This window comes from Canis lupus, chromosome 18 (assembly GCF_003254725.2).
Source record: "Canis lupus dingo isolate Sandy chromosome 18, ASM325472v2, whole genome shotgun sequence".
NCBI classification, from domain to species: domain Eukaryota; kingdom Metazoa; phylum Chordata; class Mammalia; order Carnivora; family Canidae; genus Canis; species Canis lupus.
In genome coordinates this window covers 40,523,069-40,537,763 of record NC_064260.1, presented here as the reverse complement: position 1 = coordinate 40,537,763, position 14,695 = coordinate 40,523,069, and the positions used below count along the sequence as shown (strand labels likewise).

General features: G+C 38.3%; 1 pseudogene; it reads left to right on the top strand.

Moving 5' to 3' along the window:
- The first annotated feature begins 799 nt into the window (after positions 1-799).
- LOC125752892 (olfactory receptor 4C11-like) lies at positions 800-1,717 on the top strand (annotated as a pseudogene).
- The last annotated feature ends 12,978 nt before the right edge of the window (positions 1,718-14,695 follow it).

The window sequence follows — 14,695 nt, the reverse complement described above, 5'->3', positions numbered from 1 at the left end:
TTTTAATTAAAAAAAAATAAAATGTTTTATGATAGCACTGAGGAGGGCCTGACGGATGATGCTGGGTTTACACTTATGTTGGCAATATGACTCCAATAAAAAAGATATACAAAAAAAAAAAGAAACTGAATTAGAACTGTAAAAATCAGAAATATTAAGAATTATACATAGAATTAGTAACAGTGTAAACTCAGTGAGGTAAAGATTAAAAATAGTTTCACAATGGACTGACCAATTGACTGAATATTCACTGCTAAAATATTGATTGTTTATCTCTTGTCCTCTCTGCTCTCTCTCTTTCTCTCTCTTTAGGTTTCATTAAGGAAAACACTATCAAATGTTTCTACATCATTCCTTGAATGTTCAGAATATTTATGAAGATACTTTGCAACTAAACTACTATGTTGAATAGTATTGAAAGTGCATTATGTAAATCATGATGAATTTTCCATTTTGTAGATTGTATCCAAATATCCTTGCTAGAAACTAAACAACACATTCAGCTCAGAAAGATGCCTCTTCTTGCCGACCTCTAAATTAATGTTTATTATGCCTAATAATCAGGTCTCTATAGTTATTGTTATTTCTTGTTTCTAAGCAACCAAGTAATAAGTTGTGAATAAATTGTGGTTTCCACTTTATTCAGAAGAAAACAAAATGAATGGTGGGGATATACACTGGTAGTGGCACTTCATGATCAAACATATGGATTAAACCTCCAAATAGAGTTCATTTCACAGAATGTTCCTTGCAGATTAATTATTTCTAACCTTGCATTTTCCCCACTTTGCCTGAAATAATGCAGCAAAATAACAGTACTACTGAGTTCATACTGTTAGGATTGACCCAAGATCCTATGAAAAGAAAAGGTATTTGTAATATTTTTCATTTTTTATTTGGGAACTGTGGTTGGGAATTTGCTTATTATTGTACCATCAAGTCCAGCCGACACTTGGGAGCCCCATGTACTATTTCTTATTTTATTTGTCCCTTGCTGATTCCTGCTTTCAACTTCCACAGCCCCAGACTAATTGTGGATTCATCTCTGCAAAAAATATCATAACTTACAATGAATGCATGACTCAAGTCTTTGCACGCATTTCTTTGGTGCATGGAGGTTTTTAGTCCTCCTCCTATGGCCTTTGACCGGTATGTGGCCATCTGTAAGCCCTTACATTACCCAACCATCATGAGCGCGGGTTGACCATCCTAATTGTTCTGGCATGGATTGGATCTTTTATCCATTCTACAGCCCAGATTATCCTGGCTTTGAGATTGCCCTTCTGTGGACCCAATTTGATTGATCATTACTGCTGTGATTTGCAGCCCTTGCTGAAACTTGCTTGCATGACACTTTTGATCAACCTACTGTTGGTTCTAATAGGGGCATTTCTCAAGCAGTTTTGTGATTCTGATGATCTCCTACATTGTCATCTTGCATTCACCTGGGAAACCACAGTGCGAAGGGAGGAAAAAGCTCTCTACTTGCACTTCACATCATGTGTATCATATCTTTGGTCCCTGTATATTCATATACACGCCCCCCAACCACTTACCCCATGACAGATGGTAAGTGTTTTATACTATTGGGACACCTTTTCAACCCACTATCTACACACTGAGGAATGCAGAAGTGAAAAATGCCATGGAAAGCTATGGCATATCAAAATTACCTCAGAAAGCAGAAGATGAATTGAGGACTTGGTTGATTACTTAATCTGTACAGATATCAAATATGATACTGTGTATCCTGATTTACACACAACACACTCAATATATCACACCAGAGTCCTTACTTTTTTTTGGTACTTCTGCCCTTAAACTAGTAGCTTCCCTTATATTGCCAGCTGGTTCTTTCTTTTATTGAGAGCTCACTTCTGATGTTGCTGATTGGAAAACTGCTCAAAACTCTGTCTACATCTGGTATATTTAATAAGAAAGATATTTATACAATCACAATTTCAAAAAATGATCATCCATAAATAAAATTTTATGACTTGTAATTACCTTATAGACTTTCAAAAAGGTATCCTACTGTCTTTTCAACACATTCAGAGCAATGGAACTTTTTTTTTGTTAGAAATTCTTACATTATATCATTAGTTTGTCTTTATTTTTTTTTTTTTATTTTTTTAAGATTTTATTTATTTATTCTGAGAGACACAGAGAGAGAGGCAGAGACACAGGTAGAGGAGAACCAGGCTCTATGCAGGGAGCCTGATGTGGGACTCGATCCTGGGACTCCAGGATCATGCCCTGGGCCAAGGACACACAAACCACTGAGCCACCCAGGATCCCCCATTAGTTTATCTTTAAAAGTTCCACAAGTGAACCAAAGGCTCAAAGGTGTGTGTGTGTGTATACATATGAGAAACATAAATATATATATATATATATCTATTATTGTTTCTTTTGGCTATTAACATATTTGACATTATGTAGGATTTTTAAGTGTTTTATTACAAAATTTGAGATATCAGCTAATTTGTGTGATTGTATATAACTATCAAGAGAATTCTTAAGCAAAGAGGGAAGGAGAGAAAATAATCTAGGCTGGCAAGACTAAATAAGAATTTAAAATCACCATAGATAAAACATATTTTCTGAGATCAAAGTAAGAAAGGTAAAACCTAGTTTTGAAGGGAAAAAATGCAAGAGTGGAAGTAGAGGCCTCAATTCCCTGGCCCCACCAACTTCCAAAAATAACTTTCAAACTATCCTGAAAACCACAATCTGACTGAGATTTTAAAGAGAGAAAGCCTGTACCCTACAGAAGAAAGGTTTTGGCTTCTAACAAGTAGGAGGTGGGAGAAAAAAGTAAAAAGAATTCAGTGGGGAGGGGCCCCAAGGAGTCGGCCAGAGCGGGAGCCTCGGGACAGGAAACCCAGCCCCGGAGAAAGGGGAATTAAAAATTCTTGCACGGGATGGAAAGGCGCTTAGCAGAGACTGGCGATCGTGGAGCCCCAGTCCCCGGGGTCACAAGGAGGGCGCCCAGGGAGAGCATGCCCACACACCGGCCAAGTGAGGTAAGGGCTGGAGCGCCGGGGGGACCTCGGGGAGAAGCCAGTAGTCAGGAGCGGCTCCGGGAGGGGGCTTGCCCCTGCCCCTGCGACCCCCAGGAGCAGAGCGGATTCCAGCAGCGCAGGCCCGGATCCCAGGGCACCAGGGGGCACACCAGGATCCTGCGCCCCCGGACAGCAGCGAGGTGGGAGACATGGACAGCAGATGTCCCTGCGGGTGGACCCGAGCTGTCAGGTCAGGCCCTGAACCCCTGGAGCATCCAGGCCCCTGCGGACTGGGACTGTGGTGGTTACTGCGGGAGCTGAACAGGGCTGGAGAGCTGGCCCCTCAGTGTGGGTTGTCTCCTGGTGTCACTCGGCCTGGTACAAGTGGGCGGGCCAGGGAAGGGGCATCACAGGATAAACAGCTCCCACGAGCCTGGAACCCAGTGGGAGGGAGGCAGCCTCGCACACACACCTGAGAATCAGCACACAGGCCCTCCCCTTCTGGTCCCCCAGAAGACCACGGAAGGACAAGAAGAGCAATTCTTGAGAGCAGCGCTGGAAAGCTCCAGGGGAAGTCAAGGGATTTACAGTATATAGAACTAGAGGCATCCCTCCTTTTGTTTTTTCCTTTTTCAGTACAACTGTTTTGTATATCAGACTGTAAATTTCCATTTTTTTTTACTTTTCACCTTAGGTAAAATTTTACCATTTTTTTCTTCCTTTTTACTTTCATATTTAACTACACCATTAAGTTTTCGATATATTTTTCCACTTCTAGATTCCCTTCAACATACTCAACCTAATTTTGAGATATACAAGATATGTTTTGTTTTGTTTTGTGTTTTTTGTTTCTCTGCCTCATTTGTTCTACAATGGGGAAGTTATTTACCTTCTAAAACATGACCAGAATACACCCAGAACCAAGTGGTATACCAGCTGGATCATTCTGTGAGATTTGTATTCCCATTCTGCCCCCCTCTTTTATCTCATTGGTGCTTTGGTGGTCAGTTTTGGGGCTTTCTACAAGTATTTCCTGTTTATATAAATTTGGGACTGAGATTTCTAACATACAGAACTTAATATACCAGAAACAAAAGGATCACACCTCTAGGACCCCTCAGGTAGACTACATCTCCTCCACTACATTCGTCACCACCATATTCCCAATCCCCTCTCCCCTTATTCCTCTTCTTTTCTTTTTTTCCTCTTCTTTTTCTTCTTCTTCTTTGTGTCCTTTTCTTTTATTTTTTTATTTCTTTTTTTTTTTTTAGATTCTATTTATTTATTCAAGACAGATACAGAGAGGAGAGAGGCAGAGACACAGGCAGAGGAAGATACAGGCCCATGCAGGGAGCCAGATGTGGACCTTTGATCCCGGGGTCTCCAGACCACACCCAGGGGTGAAGGTGGCTCTAAAACCACTGTGCTACCACAGGGCTGCCCTACTACTTGTTTTAAAATTTGTTTGTCACTAGTGGTCCTTTGTATTATTACTTTCTGGTCTATGTCTTCTGGTCTTTGACATTGGAAGAATCATTTAGGGTTAAATTTACTTAGGTTGTGCTTGGTATTCTTGACTCAGACCATTCATACAGCCACTCTGCACTGGAGCAAAATGACTAGAAGAAAGAACTCCCACAAAAGAAAGAATCAGAAATAGTGCTCTCTACTATAGGGTTACAAAATTTGATTACAATTAAATGTCAGAAAGCCATTTCAGAAAACAAAATTATAAAGTTACTAGTGGCTCTGGTGCTGTGATGGTGCGACAACACGATCAGGTCCTGAGAATAAGGATGACAAAAATAAAAGTAAAGAGATGGGGACAGAAAGGACACAGTGGATGATGTCCAAGAAAGCCAGCTTTTTCAAGGTTTTACAACATTCTACAGCATGAGCTAAATGAAAGCCAAGATGGTGTTTATTTTTTTAGCAGGGTTGGGAAACCCTCCAAAGTTCCCCTTTCTCAGCATGCAAGACAGACTCATGGTTCCAGAAGACCTTGGTGAATAGATAAGCTTGTTGCTCCAGATGTGCATACTTCAAAGGAATATTAGGTAAGCAGCAACAGACCAGCAAGGACAGACAGACCCTTATTTACATTTATGACCAGGTCAGAATAAGTTGTATCTATTGTGTTATGTGGGCGATCACATACAAGCGAGCCCTGAGAACCATTGCCTGCTCCTTTCTCAAGCTGCCTACCAACTATTCACCCTTTAGGCTCCTGAACCTTTGGAGTGAATGAGGGACGCAAGCATGGGCCTGGTTTGGTTCAGTTATCTAGCTAGTTCGTGGTCGCCCACACTCTGAAAAGCATTAGATTCAAGAGACTTCATGACTGCAGAGTTTAGATCTAATCAGTTGAAATATCCATCAAATGAGATGCAATCCAAACTGGTAACAATGAGGGTTAATGAGGTGGAATAAATTGCATGACATAGAAGACAAGTTGATGCGGGCTAAAGGAAGCTGAGGAAAAAAGAAACAAAAGACCATCAGGAAAGGTTAAGGGAAATAAATGATAGCCCCAGAATAAAAAATTCCACATATATTTGGGGTTCCAGAGAGTGCCAAGAGGGCTAGAGGGCCAGAAAAGAATTTGAACAATCATAGCTGAGAACTTCCCTAACTTGGGGAGGGAAACAGATGTTCAGAACAGGAGAGAGAGAGAGGTCCCCCCCTAAAATCCATAAAAACCATTCAACACCTCAACATTTAATAGTGAAACTTAGAAATTCCAAAGATAAAGAGAAAATCTATCTTTAAAGAAGAAAGAGGGAAGAGATGTCTAAATTATATGGGGAGAAATATTAGATTAACAGCAGACCTTCTCTACAGGAGACTATAAAGCAGGCACAGCTATATCTGGGTCCTAAATGAGAAGAACTCAACCAAGAATACTTTTATCCAGCAAGGCTCTAGTCATGAATAAAAAGAGATAAAGAGCTTCCAAGATAGGCAGAAACTGAAAGAATATGTGATCACCAAACCAGCTATGCACGAAATAGGAAGGGGACCCTGTAAAAGAAAGTGGAAAGCAAGAAATAATCAACAAAAACAGGGAATGAATAGATATTATTATGACACTAAATTCATATCTTCCAATAGTAACCTTGAACGTGAAGGGATAAATGATCCTATCACAAAGATGCAGCAAGGTTTTAGACTGGATAAAAAAGTAAGACCCATTTATTTGCTGTCTACAAGAACTCATTTTATTGGTAGAAGGACACCTACAGCCTGAAAAGGGAAAGGTTGAGAAACATTTACCATTCAAATGTCTCCCTAAAGAAAGCTGGGGTAGCAATCCTCATATCAGATAAATTAAAGTTTATCCCAATGACTGGAGTAAGAGATGAAGAGGGACACTATATCATACTTAAAGGCTCTATCCAACAAGAGGACCTAACAATCACTTAATATTTTATGCCTTAATGTGGAGCTGCCAAGTAAGGCAATCAATAACCAAAATAAAGACATACTTAGCTGGTAATACACTAGTGGTAGGAGACTTCAACATCGCACTCTGCAAATGACAGATCTTCTAGTTACAACATCTCCAAAGAAACAAGAACTTTAAATGATACACTGAACCAGATCGATTTCACCGATATATACAGAACTTTTTTAATCTGAATGCAACTGAATACCCATTCTTCTAAGTGTACATGGAACTTCTCCAGAATTGACCACTGCATCACAAATCAGGTCCAACTGATACCAAAATATTGGGATTGTCCCCTGAATATTCCTCAGACCATAATGCTTTGAAACCAGAACTAAATCACAAAAGAAATTTGGAAGAAATTCAAATACATGGAGTTTAAGACCATCCCAAAAAAGATGAAAGTGTCAACCAGGAAACTAGAGAAGAATTTAAAAGATTCATGGAAACTAATGAGAAATCGAAGATATCATTCAAAATCACTGGGATACAGCAAAGGCGGTCCTAAGAGGGAAATACATCGCAATTGAGGCATATCTCAAAAAAATGGAAAAAAATTCAAATACACAAACTAACCACACACATACAAAGGAACTGGAGAAAGAACAGCAAATAAAAACCCAAGCACCAAGCAGAAGAAGAGAGCACAAAGATTCGAGAAGAACTCAATGAAACAGAGTTCAGAAGAATTATAGAACAGTTCAACAAAACCAGGAGTTGCCCTTTAAAAGAATTAATAAGATAGATAAACCATTACCAGCATTATAAAAACAAAAGAGAAAAGACTCTAATTAATAAAATTATTAATGAAAACGGAGAGGTCACAACCAATACCAAGGAAATACAAATGATTTTATTTTATTATTTTATTTTTTTAAATTTATTTATTTATGATAGTCACAGAGAGAGAGAGAGGCAGAGACACAGGCAGAGGGAGAAGCAGGCTCCATGCACCGGAGCCCTGACGTGTGATTCGCGATCCCAGGTCTCCCAGGATCGCGCCTGGGCCAAAGGCAGGCGCCAAATCAGCTGCGCCACCCAGGGATCCTAAGCAAATGATTTTAAAATATATTATGAGCAGCTCACATCAATAAATTAGGCAATCTAGAAGAAATAGATGCATTTCTGGAAAACCAAATTACCAAAACTGGAAAGGGAAGAACAGAAACCTTAACAAGCCAATAACCAAAAGAGGAAATTGAATCAGTCATCAAAACCTCCCAAGGCATAAAAGTGCAGGGCTAGGTGGCTTCCTCTAGGAATTCTATCAACATTTAAAGAAGAACAATACCTATTCTACTAAAGCTGTTCCAAAAGATAGAAAGGGATGGATTACTTCCCAAACTCGTTCTTATGAGAGGCCAGCATCTCCTAATTCCAAAATCAGACAAAGACCCTACCAAAAAGGAGAATGAGAATCAATATCCTCATGAACACAAATGCAAAAATTCTTCAGCAAGATACTAGCCAATAGAATCCAACAACATTAAGAAGATTATTCACCATGACCAAGTGGGATTTATCTCCTGGGATGGAAGGTGGTGTCAACACTAGTAAGACAAAGGGCATGATAGGTCATATCAACAAGAGGAAACAAGAACCTTATGATCCTCTCAAAGGATGCAGAAAAAAGCATTTGACAAAAACAGTATCCATTTCTGATCAAAACTCTGCAGAGTGTTGACTAAAGGGAACATTCCGCAGCATCTTAACAGCCATCTATGAAAAGCCCACAGCAAATATTCCATTCTCAATGGAGAAACACTGAGCCGCCTTTCACCTAAGATCAGAACACTAGGGATGTCCACTCTCAGCACTGCTATTCAACATAGTACTAGAAGTCCTAGCCTCAGCAATCAGACAAACAAAAAGAAATAAAAGGCATTCCAAATTGCAAAGAAGTAGTCAAACTCTCCTTCTTCACAGATGACATGACTCTGTACATACAAACCCAAAAGACTCCACCCCAAGATTGCTAGAACCCATACAGCAATTAGGCCTGTGGCAGGATACAAAATCAATGCCCAGAAATCAGTGGCATTTCTATACACTAGTGCAATGAGACTGAAGAAAGAGAAATTAAGGAGTCCATCCCATTTACAATTGCAACTCAAAAGCATAAGATACCTAGGAATAAACCTAATCAAAGAGGTAAAGGATCTATACTCCTAAGAACACTTTTCAGAACACTTCTTGAAAGAAAGAAAGAAATTGAGAAGACACAAAGAGATGGAAAATATCCCGTGCACATGTGTTGAAGAATTAATATTGTGAAAATGTGGATGTTACCTAGGGCAATTCTATACGTTCAGTGGAATCCCTATCAAAATACCATGGACTTTCTTCAGAGAGTTGGAACAAATAATCTTAAGATTTGTGTGGAATCAGAAAAGAGCCCCAAATAGCCAGGGGAATATTGAAAAGAAAAACCTAGAGCTGGGAGCATCACAATACTGGATTTCAAGTGTGTACTACAAAGCTGTGATCATCCAGAGAGAGGGGTTCTGCCACACACAGACACATCAATGGAACAGAATAGAGAATCCAAAGGGCCCTCAACCTCTATGGATAATTAATATTCTATGAACAAAGCAGAAAAAGACTATCCAATGGAAAAAGGACAGTCTCTTCATCAAATGGTATCATAAATTGGATAGCCACGTGCGAGAAGAATGAAATTGACCATTGTCTTTCACCATACACAAAGATAAACTCAAAATGGATCGAAAGATCTAATAGTGAGACAAGATCTCATCAAAATCCTAGAGAAGAATACAGGCAACACCCTTGAACTCAGCCACAGTAACTCTTGCAAGATATGTCCCGATTAGGCAAAAGAAACAAAAAGCAAAATAGAAAACTATTGGGACTTCATCAAGATAAGAAGCTTTTGCACAGCAAAGGATACAGTCAACAAAACTAAAAGACAACCTACAGAATGAGAGAAGATATTTGCAAATGACTGATATATGATAAAGGGCTAGTTTCCAAGATCTATAAAGAACTTATTAAACTCAACACCAAAGAAACAAACAATCCAATCATGAAATGGGAAAAGACATGAACAGAAATTTCACAGAGGAAGACATAGATAGACATGGCCAACACGCACATGAGAAAATGCCTGCATCACTTGCCATCAGGGAAATACAAATCTAAACCCCAATGAGGATACCACCACACCAGTGAGAATGGGGACAATGACAAGGCAGGAAACCACAATGTTGGAGAGGATGCGGAGAAAAGGAACCCTCTCTGTCTGGTGGGAATGTAAATGTTGCAGCCAATCTGGAAAACTGTGAGGTTCCTCAAAGAGTCTAAAAATAGAGGTATCTAGGACCCAAGAATTGCACTGCTGGGATTTACCCAGACACATAGATGCTGTGAAAGGGCAGACACTCCACCCCAATTTTTATAGCAGCAATGTCCACAATAGCCAAACGGTTGAATGAGCCTTGGTGTCTATTGACAGACGAATGAATAAAGAAGATGGTTTATGTATGCAATGGAATATTATCAACATTAGAAATGAAAATACCCTCCTTTTGCTTCAATGTGGATGGAAGAGGAGGGTATTATGCTGGAGTGAAGTAAGTCAATCTGAGAAGGACAAACATTATATGGTCTCATTCATTTGGGGAATATAAATAATAGTGAAAGGAATAGAAGGAAGGAGAAGAAATGGGTAGGAATATCAGAAAGGGAGACAGAACATGAAGATTCCAGACTCTGAAATGAACTAGTGGTAAGAGGAGGGAGGCAGAAAAGGTGGGGATAATGGTACGGGTACTTGAAGAGAGCACTTGAGGTGGATAGAGCACTGGACTAAGTATTTTGACAAATGGAATATTAATAAAAATAAATGTCATTATTAAAAAACTAGGAGGGAGCAAGCATACACCACTTTTGAATTGGCCAGCAACTTCCTTGCAGATATATCTATGAACAGTCACAAAACTAAAAGACAACCATATAGAATAGAGAAGGTATTTGCAAAATGACAACATCAGATAAAGGGCTAGTATCCTAACAATAAAGAACTGATTAAACTCGACAGCAGAGAAACAAACAACTGAATCAATGAAATGGGAATAATTCTTCACCAAAGAATAACATAGACATGGCCAACAAACACATGAGAAAAATGCACTGCATCCCTTGCCATCAGGAAAAATATAAATCAAAACTACAATGAGATACCACCTCACACCACTGAGGATGGTAAAATTAAGAAGATGGGAAACAAACAAATGTTGGAGAGTATATGGAGAAAGGGGAACCTCTCTTGCACTGTTGGTGGGAATCCAGACTGGATAGCCACTCTGGAAACTGTGAGGTTCCCCTAAGAGTTAAAAATAGGAGCTAGCCCTAGGACCCAACAATTGCACTGCTGGGGATTTACCCTAAAGTCACAGATGCAGTGAAACGGGTGACACCTGCACCCCAATGTTAGCAGCAATGTCCACAACAGCCAAAACTGTGGAAGGGCCCTCAGTGTCCATCGATAGATGGAATGGATAAAGAAGATGTGGTCTATGGGATAACGGAATATTACTCATTGCGTTAGAAATAATGAATACCCACCATTTGCTTCATAATGTGATGGAACTGAGGGTATTATGCTGAGGGAAGTAAGTCAATCTGGAGAAGGACAAACATTATTTGGTCTCATTCATTTGGGGAATATAAAAATCGTGAAAGGGATTATAGGGGAGAGGAGAAAAATGAGGGGAAATATCAGAGAGGGAGACAGAACATGAGAGACTCTAACTCTGGGAAACGAACTAAGGGTAGTTGGCACGAGGTGTAGGGGGAGATGGGACGACATTTGAGTGTCAGGCACTGATGGGGCACTTGATAGATGAGCACTGGGTGTTAACACTGATGTTGGTAAATAGATTTCCAATAAAAATAAATAAAGAAATAGATAGATGATAGATACATAGATACATAGATACATAGATGATGATAGATGATAGATAAGATAGAAATGATAGATAGATGATAGATGATAGATAGATGATGATAGATAGATAGATAGATATAGATAGATAGATAGATAGATGTATAGATAGATGATAGGATAGAAGGATGATATAGATATAGATAGATGGTATACAAAGTGAGGGGGAAATGTATATTATTTCATTTAAATTTGGGTTCTATTGATGGATTGAAGGAAGTACCAGAAACATTCATAAAAAACTCATTTGGCTCTGTCTCTCTTTAATGAACTTAGAGAGAACCACTTTAGCAGGTGGTGAAGCTACTTTCTTTGGCAGCCCGTGTGGCTCACGTGGTTTACCGCCACCTTTCAGCCCAGGGCCTGATCCTGCAAGACCTAGGATCAAGTCCGTCCGTCAGACTCCCTGCATGAAGTCTGCTTCTCCCTCTGCCGTGTCTCTGCCTCTTCCCTCTCTTCTCTCTCTGTGTGTGTGTATGTTGTGAATAAATAAAATAAATCTTTTAAAAAAAGAAGCACTTTCTTCCTGTTTGTCCTTTCCTAATAAAGGAATAGTGTCTATTCACAAGTTAGAGTTAGCAATAGAATATTGATGCTCACAGTGACCAGATAGGATTAAAGCCATGCCTTGAATATGTGGCATGCCAGGTGTAATATAAATGAATCTTTTAAAATTAATTGATTTCTGTAGGATACATGAAACACTAAATCAATGGGATATGAGCACCCTAGATGTTTATAGAAGCATTATCTGCAAGAGTTATTTGCAATGACAAGAGAAAGAGCTGAGAGTATTATGCTAAGAAGCAACTCTAGAAATATGATTTCACTCTTATGTGGAATTTTAGAAACAAAACAAATAACTATCAGGAAAAAAAAGAGAGAGAGGTCAAATAAAGAAACAGACTCTTAAATATAGAGAATAAACTGAATGGTTAGCAGAGGGGAGTGGGTAGGAGGATGGGTTAAATAGATGATGGAAATAGGAATACACTTAGTTGTGATGAGCTGAGCTGTTGATGTAAGTGTTGAATTACTTAAATTGTACTTACCGGAATTTTTATTACATTGAATGTTAACTAAATGGAATTTAAATATCCATTTTGAAAAATAAATAAATAAACTCCTTGATTTCAGTGTATTCAAGGGTACCACGTGCTTAGTAACTGTTGGACAAGAATCCATTTCATGTTTAATTCTGCTTTTCATTATTTACCTGGAAAACCTTTTCTAATACCAATATTTTCCTCCTGTCAAGGATTATTTTAAAACAAGTTCATTAAAATATCACGTTCACCGTTCTCACTAGTTCTATGCTTTCATGGATATTATGAAGCTTAGTGCCTGCATTAGTGTTCCAAAGATGGCATATTGACATACATATATATATATATATTTCAGTTGTAAAATGTTATTTTGATATACATATAATGTGAAAACATCACCACAATGTAAGTAGCATATCTATTTTCTTCATAATAGTTACTCATTTGTGTTGTGTGTGTGTGTGTGTGTGTGTGTGTAAGATTTTATTTAAGATCTATCCTTTTTGTACTTTCAAGTATAACATTATGGCAGTTAACTATAGTGACTATGCTCATGTTATTCATGATCACTCTAGAATTTATATTCACATATCGAATCTCTCATAATTGGTCACCTCTTATTTCCATCCTGGCCATGGTCTCACCATTCTATCTGTTAGAAGGAACTATAGCATTTCAACCTATAAGTGAGATCATGAGTATTACACTTAACATAAAGTCTCCTGTGCCTTTTATGTTATTGCAAATGCAGAACTCTCTTTCTTTTTAAAGTCTGAATCATATATATGTCAACATTTTCTATATTGATTCACTCAGTCAAGGATGAGGTTGTGTTCAACCATGGTCTATTCGAATAATGATGCATTGAACCTAGGAATGCAGATTGCCCTTCACAAAATATGATTTCATGTCCTTTGATATATACCCAACAGTAGGATTGGTGGGCAGTAGTTCTAGCTACAATTTTAGAGACCTCTATGCAATTTTCTCTAATGGCTGTAGTAATTTCATACTCATCAATGACGGTGATGAGATCCTCCTTTATTCTACATGCTCACCAACATTACTGATCTTTTATCTTCCCAAATAGTCATTCTAAAGATGTGGAATTTGATATCTCATGATTTTGATTTGCCTTTCGTGGTGATGAGTGATGCTGAGTTCCTTTTGATGTATCTGTATGCCTTGCAAAAAATGCCTATTCAGTCCCTTTGCTCATTATTGTTAATGAGTGAGATGAATGGAAATTTATAGTCTCTCAATTTTCCTGTAAACCTGAAACTGTCCTTTTTAAAAAAAGTCTATTATTTCAAAAGATATTAAAAAGATACGATTGACTATTAGACAAAAATCATCTAAATTCACTTAAAAGAATATAGAAACTTCTTGATTCTCAGCTTCCTCCTGCCGATAGACTAAACTGGGACATCACCTCTTACCGGATTATAGCACTTTCTAGTCTTTAGACTCAAAATGGGACATAGACTTTGCAGTTCAGTTTTGCAGCATGTGAACAATGGAATATTATTCAGCATTGAAAAGGAAGGAGTTTCTGACCCATGCTACACACAGATAAACTTTGATGACATATTAATTGAAATAAGTTATCTATTTTTAATAAACATATATTTTATTCAGATCTATATTTTTAGGAAAACTGTGGAAATGATACAAAGTTCCCATATACTCTGCTCTCAGTTTCCCCATTTACCATCCTAAATAACGTGGCACATTTTTCACAAATATGAACACACTAGTTTTAACTAACAACTGTACTTTATTTGTTTACTTTGTTTTTAACCAATGCTATTTTTCATTGCCAGAATCTCAGCCAGCATACCACGTTGCATGCAGTAGTCATGTCTTCTTCTCCACCTCCAGACATAACAGTTTCTCCTAATGTTCTTTTCTTTCTTTATTTCAGGTATGATTACATACAGCACTAGTAGTCTCAGGTGTATAGTATAATGATAAAACAATTCTATAGCTTACTCAGTGCCCATTACAATATGTGTAGTCTTAACTTTTCTTGAGCTTTAAAATATTTATTTATTTGTTTGTTTATTTATTTATTTATTTATTTATTTATTTATGAGATAGAGTGTGTATGTGTCTGTATGTGTGTGCAATCAGTGGGAAGTGCAGAGGGAGAGAGAGGGTGAGGCAGAGAAGCAGACTCCAAGCTTATTGTAGAGCACTACTTGGGCTGGATCCTAGTACCTTGAGATCATGC